The sequence below is a fragment of the Benincasa hispida genome, chromosome 8 (assembly GCF_009727055.1).
Source record: "Benincasa hispida cultivar B227 chromosome 8, ASM972705v1, whole genome shotgun sequence".
NCBI classification, from domain to species: Eukaryota; Viridiplantae; Streptophyta; class Magnoliopsida; order Cucurbitales; family Cucurbitaceae; genus Benincasa; species Benincasa hispida.
Window position 1 is genome coordinate 50,752,683 of NC_052356.1, and position 22,464 is coordinate 50,775,146.

A 22,464-nucleotide genomic window follows, 5' to 3' on the forward strand; every position below is an offset into this window, starting at 1 on the left:
CATGGTCATCACATACACGATTAACGCATATTGAGTATTCTTTAGTTCAACGCATATCAAAAGAGTGCATTTTCCTCTCACCAATGAACAAAACTTCTGTAGAAGCACAGGAACTCTTTGACCAACATGAAAATCACCAAGAGGAGTCCTCGTCATTCTCAGGATATAAGGAAGATGAAGTGTGGGCTTTAAGAAAAATTTTTGGCAGAGGGAATTTTTCAAGGAAAAATTTGTGTGAGTGAGAGAGAGGTTGAAATTACAGAGAGAGAGATCTTCGTTATAGTATTTTTTGTAGTTATAACACAAATGAGAGAGGAAAGGGGAAGGATCAGGGAGTTACGTTAACTCCCCTTCTACACGTACCGCTAGAATAAATCCCTTAATGGGGAGTTATTTTATTTATTTTTTCTAATATAATATTAATATAAATAAAATATAAATTATATTAGCATAATGTTTATAATATGGTTAACTAACCATGCATTTATAATCATATTATAATGCAACTTCCTCTTATAACCTATAAGTTTAATATGATTCAAATTCATATTAAATTTTAATCAATAGTATAAAACCTATTTATAGTATTCTAATCTCAATCAAATATTTTTCTCTCATAGATTATATAGTTTTAATTATAAACCATATTTATAATTAACTATATATATTATAATATATCGATATACATTAAACATTATATTAATCATATTAATACAAATAATTACTTAAATTTCCATGAAAATTTTGAACAATTCAAATTATTCCAAAACCAATTATTTATTGTTTTTACCGTTAGTGAGCTAACAAGGAGACCTATTGGACCTGCAAAATAGAAGCTCCAATGATACGAGATTAACCAACTAAACTCTTTGATTGGATTAATCAACATTCATTAACTGTCAGTCACTTCACTAAAGACTGACAGTTGCACTCTTCACGCTATATTTATATTTCTGTATTAATTAGATATAACTAATCAACAGTAAGTTGACCCTTCACAAATTGCTCGTAACTACAGTTGGATCAAAATTATCGTCTTACCCATGTAGTTACATTTAACTCTTTAAATTCCACCGATTCTTCTAATGAACAAATAATTTACAGTCCAACTAAAAACTAACCCCTCTTGGGCCAATGAGAAGGTGAGACCAATGTTCAAGAACCAAAATTAGCTAGGGAGAAATTTATCTACTTTCTCTTTCTACGAGAAGGAATGGGTTTCATCTTGTGTGGTTGTGTTCACAGCTCCCTAACAGGACAAAACTCCAAAATGATAGACATATTGAGTTGGCAAAACAAGCTACTCTCACCCATACAAATCAAAGGTTTGCCATCATAGACAAGAGTTCACAATACACTCAGGATTGAGGTCAAGTTACCTATAGTCATCTTAATAAAAAGTTAGTTTCTTCAAGCGACAGTGTTATACTAAGAAACTAATCATTTCGTGGTCCAGTCTTATATAAACTCTTTATATAGGATGCCTCTACTCACATGTCTTCACATGAAAAATATGGATCATATTGTTTATAACAATTACAACTCATGTAACAATTATAAAGTGGGTTGTATCCGTAGTGTCACCAGGATAAGGCACCCAACCTTAACCATATACTGTAGACCTTTTAGGTCATTACTTGAATACGATACTCCTGTATGTCTATCACATACTATTCAAGTTTCGTTAAACGACTTTGGATCTTAGTTTATTGGATTGAGTTAATGCTATCTAAATGTCAAATAAAATACTTTTTATTTTATTAAATAAATAATTTGTAGTAACGAATTACAAACTACAAGATGAATGAGATTTAGGACACTAAATCCACCAATCTCCTACTTGTTCTAAAGCGATGGAGAGTACATTATAAGATACAATATAAAATATAATATAATAAACTAGGGCATCCTCTATACCCCAAAAATCTCCCACTTGCGCTAAACAAGATGATGCATATCCCATAGACCCAGATTCTCCAAGTGACCCTAAAAAACTTTAGCCGTGAGAGCTTTTGTAAAAAGATCAGCAATGTTCTGCTTCGAAAAAATCTTTGTGACAATCACATCTCCCCCTTGCACAATCGACCTAATGAGATGATACTTGCGCTCGATGTAATTTCCTCATGTGTGCCTTCGAGGCTCCTTAGAGTTTGCCACAACACCACTATTATCACAATATAGGGTGATGGATGTTGACAACTTCTTTAGCAGCTTCACAAGTGGCTACATACTCTGCCTCTGTTAAGGGTCAACAATATCGCCTTGATTGATGCTACGTCATACTATAGCCCCTCCATTAAGAGTAACACTGATTCTGATGTGGATTTCCCCGAATCCTTATCAGTCTGAAAATCAGAGTTAGTGTATCCTGTAAGGATCAAATTCTTAGCACCATACACAAGCATATAGTTTCTCATTCTCCTGAGATACTTGAGAATAGTTTTAATCATCGTCTAGTGATCAAATCATGGATTGGATTGATATTTATTTACTATTCCCACTGCATAACAAATATATGGCCTAGTACACAATAGACATACATTAGCCTACCTACTACAGATGCATAAGGAATTCGTTTAATCTTCTCAACTTCTTGAGGTGTTGCAGGACACTATTCCTTAGACAAAATAATTTAATGCCTGGAAGATAATAAACCTTTCTTGAAATTTTGCATTAAATACCTTACAAGAATTTTTTCGATGTATGATGCTTGAGACAAGGCCAGTGTTTTAATCTTATGTTCCCTAATGATTTGGATCACTAAAACAAACTGCACTTCAGCCAAACCTTTCATTTGAAACTGAGCAACTAGTCATTTCTTAATATTAGTTAGTAAACCTACATCATTCCCAATGAGTAGGATATCATCCACATGTAACACTAAGAAAATTCTAGAATTGTTGATGATCTTTTTGTAAACACAAAGTTCATTAACATTTTGATCAAATCCATAAGATTTGACTGCAGTGTCAAATCATATATTCCAAGATCAAGACGCTTGTTTCAACCCATAAATGGACCAATTAAGCTTGCAAACTTTTTGCTCTTGACCTTGTTCGATGAATCCTTCTGGTTGATTCATGTAAATGGTCTCATCAAGATTACCATTCAAAAAGACAGTCTTAACGTCCATCTGTCATATTTCATAGTCATAATATGTGGTAATGGACAAGAGAATCTGGATAGATTTAAGCATGGCAACAGGTGAAAAAGTTCCTTCATAATGCACTCCCTCAGCTTAAGTGTAACCCTTTGCCACTAATCTAGCATTAAAGGTTTGCACCTTACCATCTACACCTTTATTTCTTTTGTAGATCTATTTACAACCTATGGATTTTACCCTAGTTGGTTGATCTACAAGTGACTAGACAGAATTGAAGTACATAGACTCCATTTCCCTATTAATGGCTTTAGTCGATTCATCTTTGTTCACATCAACCATTGCCTGCTTGTAGGTCAATAGATCCTCGACGTCATCATCTAGAATGAAGACTTGAGTTTATGTTAGATCCAAATAAATATATTGGGTTACAACCCTCCCATTACACCGAGGATCCTTTAATTCTTTAGAAGGATGTGTGTGACTAGATGAAACAATATCAATAGCTCTTGTTGAAGTACTTGGTTCTTCAACAGCCCTTAGTGAAGATTCAGTAGTTTCATTGGAAAGCTCATTTAATACGAATTTACTTGTTGGTTTATACATCCTAATGTGGTCTTCCTTCAAGAAAGTAGCATTTTTCGATACAAACACTTTATTCTATTTCAGATCATAAAAGAGACTCCCTCTAGTTTCCTTTGAGTAGCTTACAAAGAGGCACAACTTTGAACGTGGTTCCAATTTCTTTGGGTTAGTCACTAACACATGGGCTAGACAACCCCTCCATAGCTCAATAGGTATTTTAGAAACACTTTTTTATGGAACTTGGTTCAAGAGATAGGCTACAGTCTCCGCTGCATAATCACAGAATGAGTTTGGTAGAGAAACATAACTCATCATTGATTGAACCATATCTAACAGGGTTTTGTCTCTCCTTTTTCATACGCCATTTTTTTTAGGTGTACCAGGTGCTAAGAGTTGAGATGTGATTTCATGTTCTATCAAATAGTTTTGGAATCCCATATCCCTATACTCTCCATCTCGATCTAATCGAAGAGTTTTAATCTCTTTACCTAACAAGTTATCAAATTCTAACAAGTTATCAAATTCAGCCTTGTACTCCTTGAACTTTTCAAGTGTATCAAACTTGTTTTGCATTAGGTAAACATAACCATATCTTGAATAATCATCTGTAAAAGTGATGAAATATTCAAACTCTCCTCTTACTTTATCATTCATTGGACTGCAAAGGTTTGAATGTATAAATTCCAAGGGTTCTTTGACTCTATGACTTTCTTCAGTAAAAGGTCGTTTTGTCATTTTTCTTTCTAGACTAGATTCACATATAGGCAAAGAATTTTCTTCTAACTCTTTTAAAACTTTATTCTTGACTAACCTCTCAATCCTATTAAGATTTTTGTGACTTGGTCTTAGATGCCAAAGATGGACATTTTCCTTTGCAGAAACTTTAATTTTGTTGTCTTGTGTGGTGGTGTTGAACATTTCAATATTATAGAGCATTTTAGATGCTAATGATCTTATAAGTTGTTTTTGTTTATTACTGAATAGATATGAATACCATTCTTTGAGATAAACGCTTTATCACAAATAAAAGAGATATTATAATTTTGTTCCAATAAACATGAAAGTGAAATCAACTTCCTTGTTACAGCAAGAACCGAAGACAAGAAATGGAGTTGCACGCAGTTGAATGTTGTTGACTTCTTTCTGTTATGTTTGTTGTAACCACCAGAGCTTCTTCGTTGACAATGAGTGCCTATATAAAAAGAAAACAAATGAGAGAATAATGAGAACGAAAGAGTGAGAGCAAGATATTCATTCTGTAAGAATTTTAAAGAAGTAATAAAAGAGACCCTCTCAATTTGCACAGTGGACGTAGGCCTTTGGCCGAACCACTTAAATACTTGTGTTCTTTCTTTCTTTCTTTCTCTACGATCGTCAAGCATTTACTTAAGTGTCATGTATACGATCGTTTAATTTCTATCGCATCGTTTACATGAACGTTTAGCTCCGCATCGCATTGTCCATACGATCATCTAGTTCCTCAGTTGTCGTCTATACGATCATTTAGCTCTACTCAAATCTACACGTTCGTCTAGTGCTTCGTACTATCATTTACATAATTGAACTATCGTCTAGTTCTTTGGAGCTTCATTTACACGATTGAGCTACATTCAGGTAAACAATTGAAGAGTTTTGAAGCTTGAAGCATACAGCTTTCCCTGAGTCTTGAAGTGTACTTGACCTTTAATTCTGAGTAGTTTGTGACTGCAAACAAGAGAATCATAGTTGTCTGGGACAACAAGTGGTATCAGAGCTCAGAGAATAGTTCAAGACAGATCCAAGATTTGAATTCTTGCATATTTCGTATCAGATAAGTTAATCTTGCAGGAATGGCTACAACCAGGTATGAAATCAAGAAGTTTGATGGAAAGACAAACTTTGAATTATGGAAAGCGAAGATTAAGGCAATTTTGGGACAGCAGATTCTGGCCATTACAGACCCTGCAAAATACCTCGAAACACTTGCCGATGAAAAGAAATAGACAATAGAAGTAAATGCTTATGGAACTATTGTCTTGAATGTTACAGATAATGTTTTAAGGCAGATTGTTGACCAACCTGCTGCTTATGATCTCTGGAACAAACTGAACGAGATTTATCTCAACAAAGACTTGCCTAATAAAGCTTTCTTGAGGGAAATATTTTTCATATACAAGATGGATGTTACAAAGTCCCTCACTGACAAGTTCAAGAGGCTGTGTTCAGAATTCAGATTAATAAAAGAAATATTAGGGAAGAAAATGAAGCTTTTATATTACTTAACTCGCTACCAGAATCATTTAAAGATGTCAAGACAGCCATGAAGTATGGTAGAGAAAAAATCACTACAAAAGCAATAATTTTAGCAATAAGAGTCAGAGAACTAGAGTTACAGATGAGCAAGAAAGATCAGCAAGGAGGAACATGATTGTTTTCAAAGGAGAAAAAAAAGAACAATGGGAAGGGAAAGCAGAATGGTGGTGACAAGTCTAAGATCAAGTGTCATTTTTGCCACAAGCTTGGACACATGAAGAAAGACTGTTATGCCTTGATGAGGAAGCTGAACCAATAGAACAAGGGAAGAAAACAGACTAAGGCTGTTGTGGGGGAAAATTCCCTTATGTATTCAAATGCCTTGGCTACAACTAAAGAGTGTGGAGAGCAGAACTCTATGGAGACTCAATATTGGGTGACAGATTCTAGTTGTTCAGTCTATATGATACCATCTAAAGGGTGGGTTTGTACTTACAAGAAGCGGGATGGATGGCTGATCTACATGGGAAATAATAATACTTGCAAGGCTATTAGAATTAGGTCTGTATACTTGAAGATGCAAGATGGTTCAGTGAAGTTGATTAGGAATTAGGTTTGACTCCATTAGCTATGAATACAGAAGAATTGAAGGCACACTTGAAATAATTAAAGACTCAAAAGTAGTGTTGGTGGCAACCAAAGTTAATGGCTTGTATGTCATTAAAGATATGCAAATGGCACATTCGACCTTGATGGAAAGTGATGAATAACCCACAGAAGATGAGCTATGGCACAAAAGACTATCTCATATTAGTGTGAAGGACTGCAAGTTCTCTCAAAATAGGGAACTCTTCCTAAAGGTGTTGGAGACAGCTTGAAATTTTGTGAACATTGCATAATTGGCAAGGCAACAAAACAAGGCTTCTCTAATGGACAACACACCTCCAATGAGATACTTGAATATGTGCATTCTAACTTATGAGGGCCAGCACACTCTCTTTCACTAAGTAGAGCAAGGTACTTTCTTTCCTTTGTTGATGATAACTCAAGGAAGAGTTGGGCTTACTTTCTATGAAATGTTTAGTAGATTCAAAGAAGGGAAGACCTTGATTGAAAAGCAAACCTCTAAACATATTAAACACTTGAGAACTGACAATGGTTTAAAGTTCTGTGGAGAGAAGTTCAACTTGTTTTGCAGGGAGAATGGCATTGCGAGGCACAGAACAGTGAGGTATACACCTCAATAAAATGGAGTTGCTGAAAGATTGAACAGAACAGTGCTTGAAAGGGTTAGATGTCAGCTGTCCAATGCTCTTTTGCCTGGAAAATATTGGACTGGGGTAATTTTCTACATGATCTACACTCTAAATAGGTGCCCACATCAGTCCATTGAGCTGAAAACTCCTGAAGAAAGGTGGACAGGACAGCCTCCCAAGCTGGAACACTTGAAGGTGTTTGGGTGTGTAGGCTATGTGCATCAAAGCCAAGGTAAGTTGAAACCTAAGGCTGTCAAATGCATGTTTCTGGCTTTACACTGGGAGTGGGGGATTTTAGACTATGACATCCTGTTGAGAAGAGATGTGTAAATAGTAGAGATGTTGTGTTCAGAGAAAATGAAATGTTTATGATGTCTGAGCAACAATCAATATCTATGTCTAAGACAAGTAGCACGAGGTTTGAGGTGGAGCCTCAAAATGATCCAAAAGCTTTTCTTCTTCTCAGAATCTAGAAGTTGAAGGTGATGACACTGCTGAGACTAGTTAACTTGTGTCTAGTGAACAAGTAGAGACATATGGCGATTTACAGAATTATTCCTTAGCAAGAGACAGAACTAGAAGAACCATTGTGCCACCTGCAAGATACTTAGAATTTGACTTTGCTAGTGTTGCTTTAAGTACTGCCATTTCATTAAGCAACAATGAACCCACCAATTTTGAGGAAGCAACTAACAGCCCTGATGCTAGACAGTGGATTGAGGCAATGAATGATGAAATGAGGTTCCTCAACCAAAATGAAACTTGAAAAACTAGTACTTTTGCCTAAAGGGTACAAACCTATTTCATGTAAGTGGATTTACAAGTTAAAATAAGAAATTCCAGGGGTACAAAAGTTTAGATTCAAGACAAGACTAATTGCTAAGGGGTTCACACAAAAGGAAGGAATTGATTACACTGAGATCTTTTCTCCAGTGGTGAAACACACATCCATTAGGTTACTCTTCTCCTTAGTTGTTCAAAAGAACTTGGAGTTAGACCAATTGGATGTGAAGACATATTTCTTACATGGATTTTTGAATTAGACTATTTACATGAAGCAACCTCAAGGGTATGTGAAGAAAGGAGAAGAAGACTTGGTGTGTCTACTAAACAAGTCTATCTATGGGCTCAAGCAGTCACCAAGGTGTTAGTATGATAGATTTGATGAAGTAATCTCCATTGGGGTTCAAGAGAAGTTTCTATGATTGGTGTGTGTATACAAACTCTAAAAGCTTCAAGGAACCAGTTTATCTACTCCTTTATGTAGATGATATACTGCTGGCTGGAAGTTCCAAAGAAGAGTTGGGGAAAGTCAAGATGCTCCTAAAGAAAAAGTTTGATATGAAAGACCTAGGGGAATCTAGAAGGATTCTAGGCATTGAGATTGAAAGAGATAGAAGACATGACAGATTGCATGTTAGTCAATCAGAATATTGTGGAAAAATACTGCAGAGGTTCAAGATGGATACTGCTAAGCCTATTGGCACTCCACTTGCTCTTCATTTTAAGCTTTCAGCTGCAAACAGTCCAAAAAGTACAATTGAATATCACATAAACCATACGAAGGTTGTTCCCTATTCCTAGGCAGTGGAATCTTTGAAGTACCTAATGACTTCAACCAGACTAGATATGTCCTATACTACAAGTTTGGTCAATAGGTACATGGCAAATCCTTGTAAACAACATTGGGAAGCAGTCAAATGGATACTGAGGTATCTCTGTTCATCAAAGGAAGCAAGGATCATATATAGACAGAATGAGCCTTCCAATAATGAAATGTATGGTTATGTTGATGTTGATTATGCAGGGGATCTGGATAGGAAGCGCTCACTATCTGGTTATGTTTTCCTATGGAGAAACAATTTGATAAGTTGGAAGGCTAGTTTGTAGTTTGTTGTGGCCCTTTCCACAACAGAAGTTGAGTTTATAGCACTGTCTGAGGTTGTCAAAGAAGGTTTGTGGCTGAAGGGATTACTAAACGATTTTGGCATTACACAAACAAAGGTGAGAATATATTATGACAACCAGAGCACAATCTACTTATCTAAAAACCAACAGCTTCACAGCATAACCAAGCATATTGATATCAAGTACCATTTTATCAGACAGGAGATTGAGAAATGGGAAATTGAGGTAGTAAGGATACATACCTCAGACAATGAAGTTGATATGTTGACCAAGACAGTCCCATTAAGCAAGCTTGGTCGATGCTTGGACCTCCTCGAGTTTGAGTTACCTGAAAAAGGTTAGTTCTAGTCAACTCAACAAGTAAAAAGGGAAAGGTACTCTAGATGTATACAAAGGTGGAGATTATTACAGAAAGAACAGAAGACAGGAAATGGAGTTGCAAGCAGTTGAATGTTGTCGACTTCTTTCTATTATGTTTATTGTAATCACCAGAGCTTCTTTGTTGATATTGAGTGCCTGTATAGAAAGAAAACGAATGAGAGAATAATGAGAATGAGAGAGTGAGAGCAAGGCATTTATTCTATAAGAAGTTTAAAGAAGAAGTAATAAAAGAAACTATGCCGATTTGCACAGTGGATGTAGGCCTTTGGCCGAACTAGTTAAATACTTGTGTTCCTTCTTTCTTTCTTTCTCTACAATCATCTAACATTTACTCAAGTGTCGTGTACAGGATCATTTAGTTCCTATTGCATAGTTTATACGATCGTTTAGCTCCGCATCTCATCGTCTATACGACCGTCTAGTTCCTCAGCTGTCATCTATTCGATCGTTTAGCTCTACTCAACTATTGTCTACACGATCGTCTAGTGCTTCGTACTATCGTTACATAATTGAGCTATTGTCTAGTTCTTTAGAGCTTCGTCTACACGAAAGCTGCATTCAGGTAAACAATTGAAGAGTTTTGAAGCTTGAAGCATGCAGCCTTCCCTGAGTCTTGAACTGTACTTTACTGTTAATTCTGAGTAGTTTGTGACTGCAAACAAGAGAATCATAGTTATCTAGGACAACATTCCTCTTAAAATAAGGAACATAATAAATATTGTCTAATAATAAAAATTTTGAATTTAAAAAAAAAAAAAACTTTAAGCTCTCTACTGCAACAAAGGAGACGACCTACCCGTTCCAACCTACAAAGTCATGTCTCCAGCCTCTAGTTGCTGCTTGGAACAAGTTTCCTGTAACGAAGAATAAATGTGGTTAGTGGCTTCTAAATCAAGTATCTAGGTGGAATCGTCATTTTCTACTAAACAAATTTCAAGAACCAGTAAAACATATTTACCTTCTTTTTCCTTCTTCTTGTCGGCCAAGTACTCTAGGTAATTTTGTTTCCACTGCCCATCTTGGTTGCGATGAAAATAGGTTCCCTTTGTAACCTTGACCTTTTTGCCCTTTTGGGAAGTAGCAAGTGGGGTAGTTTTGTTCTTCCCCTTACCACCTTTCTTCTTCTTCCACTTCTTAGAGCCTGAGGAAGAAGGCGCAAACTTAGTCTTAGAGGTAGAACCCTTATGGAAATTTTTTGAGGAACTAGCAACATTTTCCTCCCCATTGTTTCCTTTGACTTTCATCAAGGACTCGTAAGTCTACAATTCTTTTAGAAGGGTGGTAAGGTTATATTCGATTTTGCTCATTATAGCATTGTTGTGGAACAGTAGGAAACTCTTTGGAAGAGTCTCCAGAATAAAGCTTACATGACTAGACTCATCTATGAAAACCTCATTCATCTCGGCCACATTGAATTGGATTATCATATTATGGCATGTTCCCTAACAAACGATCCCTCGTTCATTCTAGCATTGAAGATGAAGTTGAGGGTGTCATGCTCTAGATGTGTGGAAAGTTGCACAAACATCTCACGTAATGACTCCATGATTGACAGCAGCATGCAAGCTTACATATCGAAGTAATAAAATCTTGACTAGGGTATCTTTCTCAAGGATTGGGTTTAACGAGTTTTTAGTTAGCTATTGTTATACTGAAGCCAATTTCATTTGGACACCCGAAAAGAGAAGTTTGTTGTTGAAGCTTTATTAAACAGGAAAACAAGTAATAAGGCAACCTTAACCCTCAGCCCAAAGACCCAAGCTTTTATGTAGCAAGAACCTTGGAATCTAAGAAATTAACACCTCCATGCACAATTTAGTTCAACCTGGAGAAAAAGACTAGAATTAGATTACCTCTTGATTGAAGATATAGAAGCAAGATTGGGAAATCTTGTTCTAAATAAGAGTCACTCCATAATCAACTTGGTCAAGGTTAAATTGAATGACTCACATGCATTCTATCACAAGAATTGTAAAATTCTAAGAAACAAATCTCAAATATGATATCACAAATTTCATTCATAAAAGTCATAATCTTTTTAATCTGATTATAGATGGATGGGGAGAAGGCTTTATATAGCCTTGTAGAGATTCTAATACAATTAATGTAAAGTAGCAAAAGTCAACAAAAGAACATTAAAGAGTTCTTCATCTTCCAACCACAATCTTCAATTCACCATCTTCCAACCACTATCTTGAATGTAACATCATTGATGATAACCTCCATCCTCTCTACCACCATATTCCATACATCTCCATAATTACAAGACTTAAATTTAACACTTAAAAGCTAGAAATTAATTAAAGACAACAAATAACTCTAAAATTAAAATGTTGGAAATTAATTAAAAATAACTAAAGTTTACTAATGCAACTCATCGATCCCGATCCATATCATCTTTCCCCTCTTCAAAAGGATTCGTCCTCGAATCTAAAAATATCTCCTACATCGAATGGACTAAACTCAACGGAATTCAAAAACTAATTTACATCTCCGTCACCTTGTAGAGTAATCTTGTAGTCATGGAATTTCATATGCAAGTCGTCGATGGACTTACACTTGGGTTTCTTCGGAAAACAACAACGATATTTCCAAAAGTGTCTCCACACCCAGTTCCTCACTTTAAACACTTTATGCTTGCTAGCATGCTCGAATTTTGAAGCAAATTTGGAGTTGTGCCTTTAAATAAATGATTTGACCTTAAAGTGTATATGTTGTATTTCATTGTTGACATTTGAAGCAATCTTCAAATCAAGCATCTTTATAAGTGCTTTGGCCTCCTGTAAGAACTCAAAAGAAACACTAGAAAAACATGGCTTGAGCTCAACCATTAGAAAACAAGTTTTTTTTTTTTTTTTTTTTTTTTTTTTTGTATAGAAGATAAAAAATATTTTGTTTTGGAGAAAAATAAATTTAACCTCACTAGCTCTCTTAAATAAGCTCATCTTTTCAACTTTTCTCTCATTTTCCTCTCTAGGCCATAAACTAACCTCATCTTTTCTTTTTCACTCCTTTTCTCACGAGATTATTTTTAAATCAATCTATATGCTTTTGATTTGGCCTTTTCTGTCTTTTCCTCTAACTCAAACACATCAACATGGACTTCAATATTAGGTGTTCAATAAAATCATCTAGTTTTTCACAAGGTATGTCATCTTAAACTTTATCACTATCTACAAACACAATGGGCATACTTTTAGTAGATAGACTGACCTTTTTGAAATTTTGATCTCGTAGATTCAATTCTTGAGTCAATTTAGATAGGCAATCAACCACTTGATGTAACTCAACCAAACTATTGTCAAAAGTCTTCCAAAAACTTTCATTGCTATTGTACCTCTCATGGCAATTTCTTTCTTGATGAAACATGATCTTAAATGAAAAGGAATAGATCTCAAAATTTACGAATTGTTCACTCAAGAACACTCACGCACAAAAAGGTAGGCTATTTGGGAAAGTGGTTAAATTATGTATTTGGTAGACTTATGTGAAATAAGCAATTCTTGAAATAGAGAGCTATTCAATATAAGCAAGACAAGATATTTATGAAATAAGCTCAAAAAGAATAAGAAAACAATAAAAAACTCAAACAAATAAGGAAAAATACAAAGTAGTTTTCGAATAAAACTGACACAGAAATGGAATTGCAAATATAAGGGCATTATGCAATGAATTTGACGAAATTCTCTTATTAACAATTCAAGATACAAGGCTGGTCTAAAACTTTGTTGAATGACCCAGAGTCAAATTTGGCCGTTTACGTTCAGAAAGAAAATTAAAAACAAGAAGAAAGGTCAACAATTTCATATTTGAATTAGTTTCAGCATTTAATGACAGAAAGCTGAAAAGACACTCAAATGAACATGCAATTGATCTAGGGAATGACAAAAGATAGAAATAGTTAATATAATAACTTAATCATGTCAAATTGGTTCAAATATCCAAGATTAAGCACACAATTTGCATGAATAATTGCAAGAACAAATTCTGGTTTTTTTCACTTATTTTTGGCTTATGTTTTGCTTTTTTTGCTTTTTTTTAACTTTTTTTCTTTCAAAGATCTAAATTTGATCAATAAGATTAAAATAAGATAAAGAAAGAAGAAGAACAATGGATGAAAAAAAAAAAAAGAACTAAATGAACAAAATTGAAAATTTGAATAAAAATGCAAAAACAACGAAGAAAGATAGAATCAATTCTAGAGTGGGACATAAAAAAATGAAACTTCTGCAATGATACCAAATGATAAGGCAACTCTAACCCTCAGCTCAAAGACCCAAGCTATTATGTAGCAAGAACCTTTGAATCTAAGAAATTAACACTTCCCTATACGATTTAGTTCAATCCCGAGAGAAAGGCTAGAATTAGATTATTTCTTGATCGAAGATTTAGAAGCAAGATTGGAAAATCTTGTTCTAGATTGAGGGCTCACATGCATTCTATAACAAAAAGTGTAAAATTATAATGGAAAAGTCTCAAATATGAGATCTCAAATTTCATTCACAAAAATCCCAATCTTTTTAATCTAATTACAGATGGGTGGGGAGAAGGCTTTATATAGCCTTGTAGAGATTCTAATACAATTAATATAAAGTAGCAAAAGTCAACATAAAACATTAAAGAGTTATCTTCCAAATACCATCTTCCAACCACCATCTTTAATGTAACATCATTAATGACAACCTCCATCTTTCCAACCACCATCTTCTATGCATCTCCATAATTACCAAGACTTAAATTTAACATTTAAAAGCTAGAAATTAAGTAAAGGCAACAAATAACTCTAAAACTAAAATGCTAAAAATTAATTAAAAACAACTATACTTTACTGATTGTTCGGTGTAAAGTAAGTGTCGTTAATTCTATCTACCCAAAATGAATGAAATTTATTTAAACTCTAACTACAACTAGAACTAACACGTAGTAATAGTGGAAGTAAGAGGTCGATCCCAAGAGAACCGCAAATAATTGGCCCAAAAATTGACTATTGAATTCCTAAATGCAAAAGATTAAATGGGGGATTTGTTTGTTTAAGAACTAAAAGAAACCAACTAAGCAAAAGACAAGAATTGATATAGGAAATTTATTAGTGAGAGAAATAAAGAAGAGATTGTGAGATAAAATTAAATGGAAATAAAATCTTAGGGATTTTATATAACTAGGAAATTCTATCATTGACTTGATAAGAAATCATGCAATTAGATTATTCAATAGTTCATTAAGAATAAATTCCTAATGCCCTAATTAGCTAATTTCACAATTAGCCCTAATTTAGGTCTTAATTACTTCCTAAAGACATTTCACAACTAATCCCTAAATTACATTAAACTCATGGGTTTTCTTAACTATTCCAATTTTGAAATCAAAAGACTGAAAAATCAAGATCGATTACATGAATGTTCTGAATTAATAGATTCTTTAAAGAAAGGAGGAAAAAAAGTCCACATTTTCTATCAAGACTACTAATTCTTACAACTACAATTACAATTTTGTTATAGAACCATATAATTTTTGCATATAAAAATGGATTAATCTCGATTCGTCAATTCAATCTTAATCAATTTTATTTTAAATCTTAGCAAGAACATACAAAAGAAAGTAATTACATGAAAGAAAATTCAAGAAAAGTCTCAAGAAATGCCTAATTACATAGTACCCCAAGAAAAAGATTTACCTACTCACGGAAGTTGAAGTTTTTTAAGCATTCCATTGATAGTTGCATATTGATACAAATCTGAGTATAAATCGACTCAATCTCATAGAAAATTACAAGAATCACTCTTGAAAATCGGAATCTCTCTATAAAAAAAATGGGTTTTTTCTTCTTCTAAGTTTTTTTCTCTCAAGAGAATGGTGGATTTTCTAAAAAAAAAATGATATCTATCTCCCTCACTCTAAAGAACTGAACTCATTTATACCAGCAAGAAATCGTCACGAAGCACATGGATGGATCGCGTCAAAATTCGAAAAGAAGAACGAAGGCAATGAATTTTTCTGTTTAGTACTCGCTCCTCGACACTCAACGATCAATACACGATCCTCGACGTTCAGAATGCTCTTTACTCGATCATTCTAACTCGATGGAAAATGAATTAGAAGAAACTCGATGACTCAATGGAAGATGGTTGAAAACTCGATATTCTTTATTCGATGCTATTTGACAGTATTCTGTTAAATACTCGATGGTTGATGATCTAACAGCCTTACTCGATGCACTCTAGGGTGTTTACTCGATTCTCTTCAATTTGTTGATTTTCTTGGTCATTTTTATCTTTTTGGCACAATTTTCTTGTAATAACTCCAAAATGCTTCGGGTATCGTTTAATCCTACAAAATTAGCAATTAAAGCTAATAATCAACACAATTTTGGGGGAATTAACATCGAAAATATACATACTTTAAAAACCTCACACTAATTCAACTTATCGGTCTCGATTCATATCATCAATGATATGAGACCCCTAGGCATCAGATCTAAGAAGCATATTGAACAACAAGACCCAAAGAATTCAATCCCAATAGCCCCAAAACCGATTTGATCTAATCCCCTAAGATAGGCTACATTCAGATTACTTAGGTGATCTAATGAATCAAAGATCAAACAAAGGAAGAAACTCTCATCAACCTAAGATCTTTAAAGAACTCCAAGCGCAAGACAAATCAAGCCTCACTTGAATGCTCCAAATATTCATGTATTCTATCACAAAAACTCACAAGAAACAAAATTCTATAATTTTGAATTTTCTTTTTCATTCATCCAAATTCTTAATCTATTACAAATGTCATAGAAGACTTTATATAGCCTTGTATAGATTCTACTATATTTAATGTAAGTACGTAAAGTAAAAATAAAACACTAAAGAAGTTCTTCATCTTCCAACAATTATCTTCCAACCACCATCTTTAAAGCACAATCTATTAATGGTAGCTACCATCTTTGACTAGTCTTCATCTTCAATGCATCTTCATTAAAATAACCATCATCTTTTCAATATCTATCTTTAAACTCAATGTCCATAATTTAAATACTTGAATTAAATTCTAAATTGCTGAAAATTAATTAAAAATATCTAAAATTTGCATGGAAACTTAATTATTCTGATTCATATCATCTTCAAGTTCATTTAATGAAAATGTGATTTCTTGGTTCGTATCATTCTCCTCTTCTTCAAGAAGATTCGTCCTTGAATTTAAAGAATCTCTTTTGAATGCAGCTATTGGTGGTTGTCTTCTTATACTTGAATCCATGAACAACAATGTTCAACAAAAAATCTCTCGAATTGCACAATTTTTTTTACAGATTTTCAAAACGAGAACATTTGACATGGAAGGAAACCAAATTGGAAGATCTTGAAGAAAGCAATTTTGTAGATGACACTCAGATCTAAAACTTTGAAGAAGACAAAAATATAAAATGAAAATAAGAATTGTCACTTTTTTTTCCTTAGTTTTTATCTAATGGACAGAAGGTGACAAGATGACTAGAAAAAAAATTGAAATAGAAGAATAAGAAAGCTATTGCAACAATGGAAAGATATACCTGATCTAGAGCCAACACTCTTATACCAAATGATATGAGACCCCCAAGCATCAGATCTAAGAACCATGTTGAACAACAAGACCTAAAGAACTCAACCCCAATAGTTCCAAAACTGATTTGATCTCAACCCCTAAGATAGGCTAGATTCAGATTACTTAGATGATCTAAGGAACCAAGGATCGAAAAAAGTTAGAAACTCCCATCAACCTTGATCTTCAAAGCACTCCACAAGTAAGATAGATCAAGTCCCACTTGAATGCTCCAAATATTCATGCATTCTATCACAAAAAAACACAAGAAACAAAATTCTACATTTTTGCATTTTCTATTTCATTCATCCAAATTCTTAATCTATTACAAATGCCATAGAAGGCTTAATATAGCCTTGTAGATATTCTACTCATTTAATGTAAATACATAAAGTAAAAATAAAACATTAAAGAAGTTCATCTTCTAACAATATCTTCCAATCACCATCTTTAATGCACAATCTATTAATGGCAGACACCATCTTTGACTAGTCTTCATCTTCAATGCATCCTCATCAAAATAACCACCATATTTCCAACAACTATCTTTAAACTCAATGTCCATAATTTCAATACTTAAATTAAGCATTAAATTGCTGAAAATTAATTTAAAAAAATCTAAATTTGCATGGAAATTTAATGATTCTGATTCATATCATCTTCTAGTTCATTTGATGAAAATGTGATTTCTTGGTTCGTATCAACAAGACTACCAATTCAATGAGATAATGGTTCTAGGACGTTGTTTCGCTATGAAATTCGAATAAGTTATTAACATGTGGACAAGACACACTGAGAATTTAAACAAGTATGCAAATGATTCAAAACTTCCTCATTTTAAATAAATACATTAAATCCATTAGCAGAAATATTTCAAGCACCTCCCAATATTAAGAGATTTCAAAGCCAAATCTTATCGTCCCTCACGTGTGTGTGTGAAAGCCCTTTTATTTAAGTTTTCCCCTACTATGGTTCAGTGAAATTTATTAGAGTTTTCTTTATCATCTGTGTAACAAACTTGATTACTAGATTGACAATTATTCTTTCTCTCGCTTTTTTTTTTTTTTTCAAGAAAATAGAGAACTTCTCATGACACACTACCTTCGTTTTGGCTTGTCCACATAGGTTTCATGAATGACATCCAACTACGAGTAATGTCTCAATCGAAGTGCCTAAGCTTACTCACTTCCTAAGCTAGAACAGGAAGGAAGAGTAATCTATTTTTGGACTATTTTCTTTCTCTTTCTATTATTTTTTTCTTCAAAAATCAATCTGGTAACAAGACTACACAGTACATAAGGAAGTTCCTAACTCATTTCAGGACCTTTCGGGGTGACAACCTGATTATTTCAAGTAAATTCATGATTCACCATTAGACACTTAAGCAAACAATACTACATTCTCAAATATGCAAGGGAATCAAAAAGGGACTTAAAGAAAACTTAATTCAGGAATATGCAATCCTATTTCAGCAGCAGATCATCTAATGTATATATATAGAAGAACTCAAAGACAGTCATAGTCATCGCATACTCAACAAATTCACAATTAAAGCATACATCAATGTTGCACTCAAAATCGAAAAAATTTATCTAAAATTTCTAACATTCAACCACTCCAAGATTAACATGCATAAGACAAAAATTCCCACAACAATACAAGTACAAAGTACGAGGACATACCCCACCCCAAACTTAAAACTAAGCATTGTCCCAAATGCAAGAAAATAAAACCAATCACACAACAAATAAGTGATACAAGCCTGGCATAAGCGAGGCTCTACAAAATCTCGCTAGTGAACTCGTACTTGAATGTACTTAGCCATCGAGAAAACTTCCTAAAAATCAAAGAACCAAAACATAATGAAAGAACTCCTACTCAACTTATTCAAAATGGAAACAAAAAAGCAAAACAAGCAAAACTAAACACTTGAGTTGCCTCCCAAGAAGTGCTAATTTTAATTTCTTTAGCTAGACATAGCTCATAAATCAAGCAGGAACCCAAGGTGGCTTCACTATTCCTTGCATTGAACCACCTGGAATCAACAAATCTCGCCCAGACTGACATTTACATAAAAAATTAGTAGAATAAGAGTCGCCAGTAATTAAATAATGCAAATTTTCCTTATCAATCAACTCAACATTACCTTTATGGACATAATTCAGGAAATTCACTATATCATCTTTGGGAAAACTCTCAAGACTTACCACATTTTCTTTGACATGCTTCTCTATTGATTCTTTAAACTTCAACTCAGAATTAGGTTTTAAAGATATATGGTCACTAGGAGTTTTAACACAAGCAGAAACATGCTTCTTATCTAGATTCCCTTATAACTTTTCACATCCTAAATTAACATCAAATTCACAACTCACTCCATTTATCTTATGAAAAAAATTCTCAGAATCAAAGAATTTCATGGATTAGAAGATGTTAAACTTACCTTTTCATCATCAAATCTTGATGTAAGTTAACCTTCCTAGACATTAATCAAAGCCCTACATGTGGCCAAAAATGGTCGTCTCAAGATAATCGAGACCTTTGCATCTTCCTCCATATCTAGCACTACAAAATCCACTGGGAAGATGAACTTATCAGCCTTCATTAGCACATCCTCTACTACATCACGAGGGTAAGTAAGAGAATGATCTGCTAGTTTTAAAGACATAGTCATCTGTTGCATTTCCCCAATATCTGATTTCCTGAACACAAACAACAACATTAAATTAATCGAAGCTCCAAAGTCACAAAGAGCTTTACTTACCATTACATTTTCCACAGTGTAAGGGATCATGAAACTCCTAGGGTCCTTCAATTTCTAAGGCAACTTCTTCTATAGTATGGCACTGTATTCCTTATTTAAACTCACCATCCCATATTTTTCAAATTTCTTCTTGTTTGATAGCATGTCCTTCATGAATTTCACATAATTTGGGATATGCTCCAAAGCATCAGCAAACGGAATATTAATGTGAAGATTTTAAAAATAAAATTTCGACAACTTTTCATGCAATTTATTTTTCTTAAAGTGTTGGGGGTAAGAGATTTTGTTAAGAATAGTAGGTTAAGGTGTTGGGGTTGATTCCCTAAAGTCTCATATCCTATAGTTTGTAAACAGTTTGTACGAACGCTTGCGTTGTATAATATATGATATTTACTTCACATCTTGGTTTTTGCTCAGTTGCATGTTTATTTGATTTACCACAAACCAATAAACATAAAATCCCTGGTTATCTGTATGTGACTTAAGTACATATGTGGTGACATACAAGTGGATCATGTCTTGAGTGATAACCAAAATGGTCTGTAGTATATGGATATAGGAGGGAAACCTTATCTTGGTAACACTACGAATGCGGCCCGGTTTGTGGAATGGTCACAGGTGTTGTGACTTCTCACATATGGTCCGATCTTGATCATTTGTGTTGGGGACATGCGAGCAGTGTTCGTCCTATACAAAGAGTTTATATAAGACTTGACCACGAATTGTTAACATCTCGTTATATAACACCGTTCATGACAGAGACTTTACTTCACTAGGATGACCATAGGTAACATGACCTCAATCTTGAGTGAGTTGGGAATTCCTGCCATTGAGGGCGGTTCTTTGATTTGTATGGGTGCTAATAGCCAGGTCACTGATTCAAACCTATCATTTTAGGGATTTGTCTGATTTGGGAGCGGAAAAATTAACTACACAAGATGGAATTCACTCCTTCCCCGATGCAGGGGTAAGTAAATAGATAGCTCCCTTAAGGGCTGATTCCGGGGCTTGAACAATGTGGCGCCACATACCTTCTCTTGGCCCGAGAGGTGTTCACACATAGTTGGACTATGTTGTATTGTTCATTAGAGGAATAAGTGGTACTTAAGAAGTGAGATGTAACTACAAGGGCAAAACGGTAAATTGGCCCAGTTGTACTTACGAGCATCTGTCAAGGGTCATTGTACTCATGATTGGTTATATCTGATGGACACAGACATATATCTGTGGTAAGAAGAGTTGGTCTTTAGTGGAATGTCTGACAGTTAACGGATGGTAGATTTCATGGCTAAAGAGTTTAGTTAGCTATTCACGTACCATTGGAGCTTCGAGTCACAGGTCCATTAGGTCCCCTAGGTAGCTTGGATAAAGTCGAGAATTAGTGTTTGGGTTAATTTGAAATATTCAAATTGACAAGAGGGAGTTCGATTATATATGATATAATTGAACTTGTTGCTTTTATATGATATAATTGACTAAATGTATGAGATACATTATTTTTGGAGAAAATTTAGATATAAATATGATTATATCATGTGGAGGAGAAATTACTATAGTAGATATGTGATATCAAACTATAGGGTAAGAATATAATATGATTATATTTATTAATTATTTAATTAGTTAATTANATTAATTATTTAATTAGTTAATTATATGATAATTGGCCTAAAATTTATCTCGGACGTGCGTTAGTGGGAGCAACTGCTTTGGTTATGGTAACCGAAGAATAAAATGAAAATTAGTTTCATTTTGCAAAAGTTCAAAAAATTTGGCATCGGTGTGGAAACGTAAACGATCGCATAAGTGAAGAGCCTATACATTGAAGTTATTTGAGGAAAGAGACGATCAACGGTTGATCACGTCATGTAGACAATGGGGTAAGCGATCATTAAGTATCGGGTCATGTAGACGATGGGATGCTCGCATATCGTTTAACGCGTGTGCACACTAGACGATCGTTTAGGTTAGCAAGTTTCATCGCTTAGTAACTAATTAAACGATCACTTAGTAACACAAGGTAAATCGTTTACCTATCGCCGCGTTAAGCGATTGCATAGACGATCAGACATCACAGCCTCTTAGTCGTCTACGCGATCGTTTAGTTTTTGCGTCTATCATCTAGTGCGCGCTGGGCGATCGTCTACCTTCAGTATTTACTATATGTTGGAGTCCTCCTGGCGGTTCAAGACCCGGTTCGCCTGTGAACCGGTTTGCTCGATGAAAAATGTAATAGATAGGGTTTTTTCATTCCGATTTTTTATAAAGGCTCATCCTGGTCCATTAATCCTTTATTTATTACATGCGATATATGTTTTTATGTGTCATATGGTATGCACATATAGTAAATCCCACCTTAGGTTATGCATTGGTTATGCATCATCTCTTTATTGTAATTTTTATAATTTAGAGACGTATGATTTAATTATGTAAGTGCATGCTCATATAATATAAGAGTTATATTTATGCATGCATAAAAAGCATTGACATGCATCATGTTTATATTATAATTGTTATAGTATAAGGGTAAATGATAGCATGTTTGCTTGGTTATTACGCGTTATATAAAATTTATATATAGTAATAACTGGACATTGCATGAAGCATGACACATAGGTTATTTTATAAGCGTTATAAACACCTCCTTGTGTGCAATGCTTTTTAGTTGT

At 34.2% G+C, this 22,464-nt stretch overlaps 1 long non-coding RNA gene across 7 annotated transcripts; it reads right to left on the bottom strand.

Annotated features, from left to right (window-relative positions):
* Positions 1–4,654: 4,654 nt before the first annotated feature.
* LOC120083600 lies at positions 4,655–17,366 on the bottom strand. 7 transcript variants are annotated; one of them, XR_005483473.1, is made up of 7 exons: positions 11,413–17,365; positions 11,242–11,287; positions 10,421–10,603; positions 10,259–10,316; positions 9,491–10,114; positions 9,324–9,409; positions 4,655–4,877 (listed from the first exon to the last, which is right to left on the bottom strand). It is a non-coding gene; the product is annotated as an uncharacterized LOC120083600 (long non-coding RNA). The 7 variants fall into 7 exon arrangements; XR_005483472.1 differs by having other exon boundaries at positions 11,198–11,287; XR_005483470.1 differs by having other exon boundaries at positions 10,421–11,287; positions 11,413–17,366.
* Between the last annotated feature and the right edge of the window lie 5,098 nt (positions 17,367–22,464).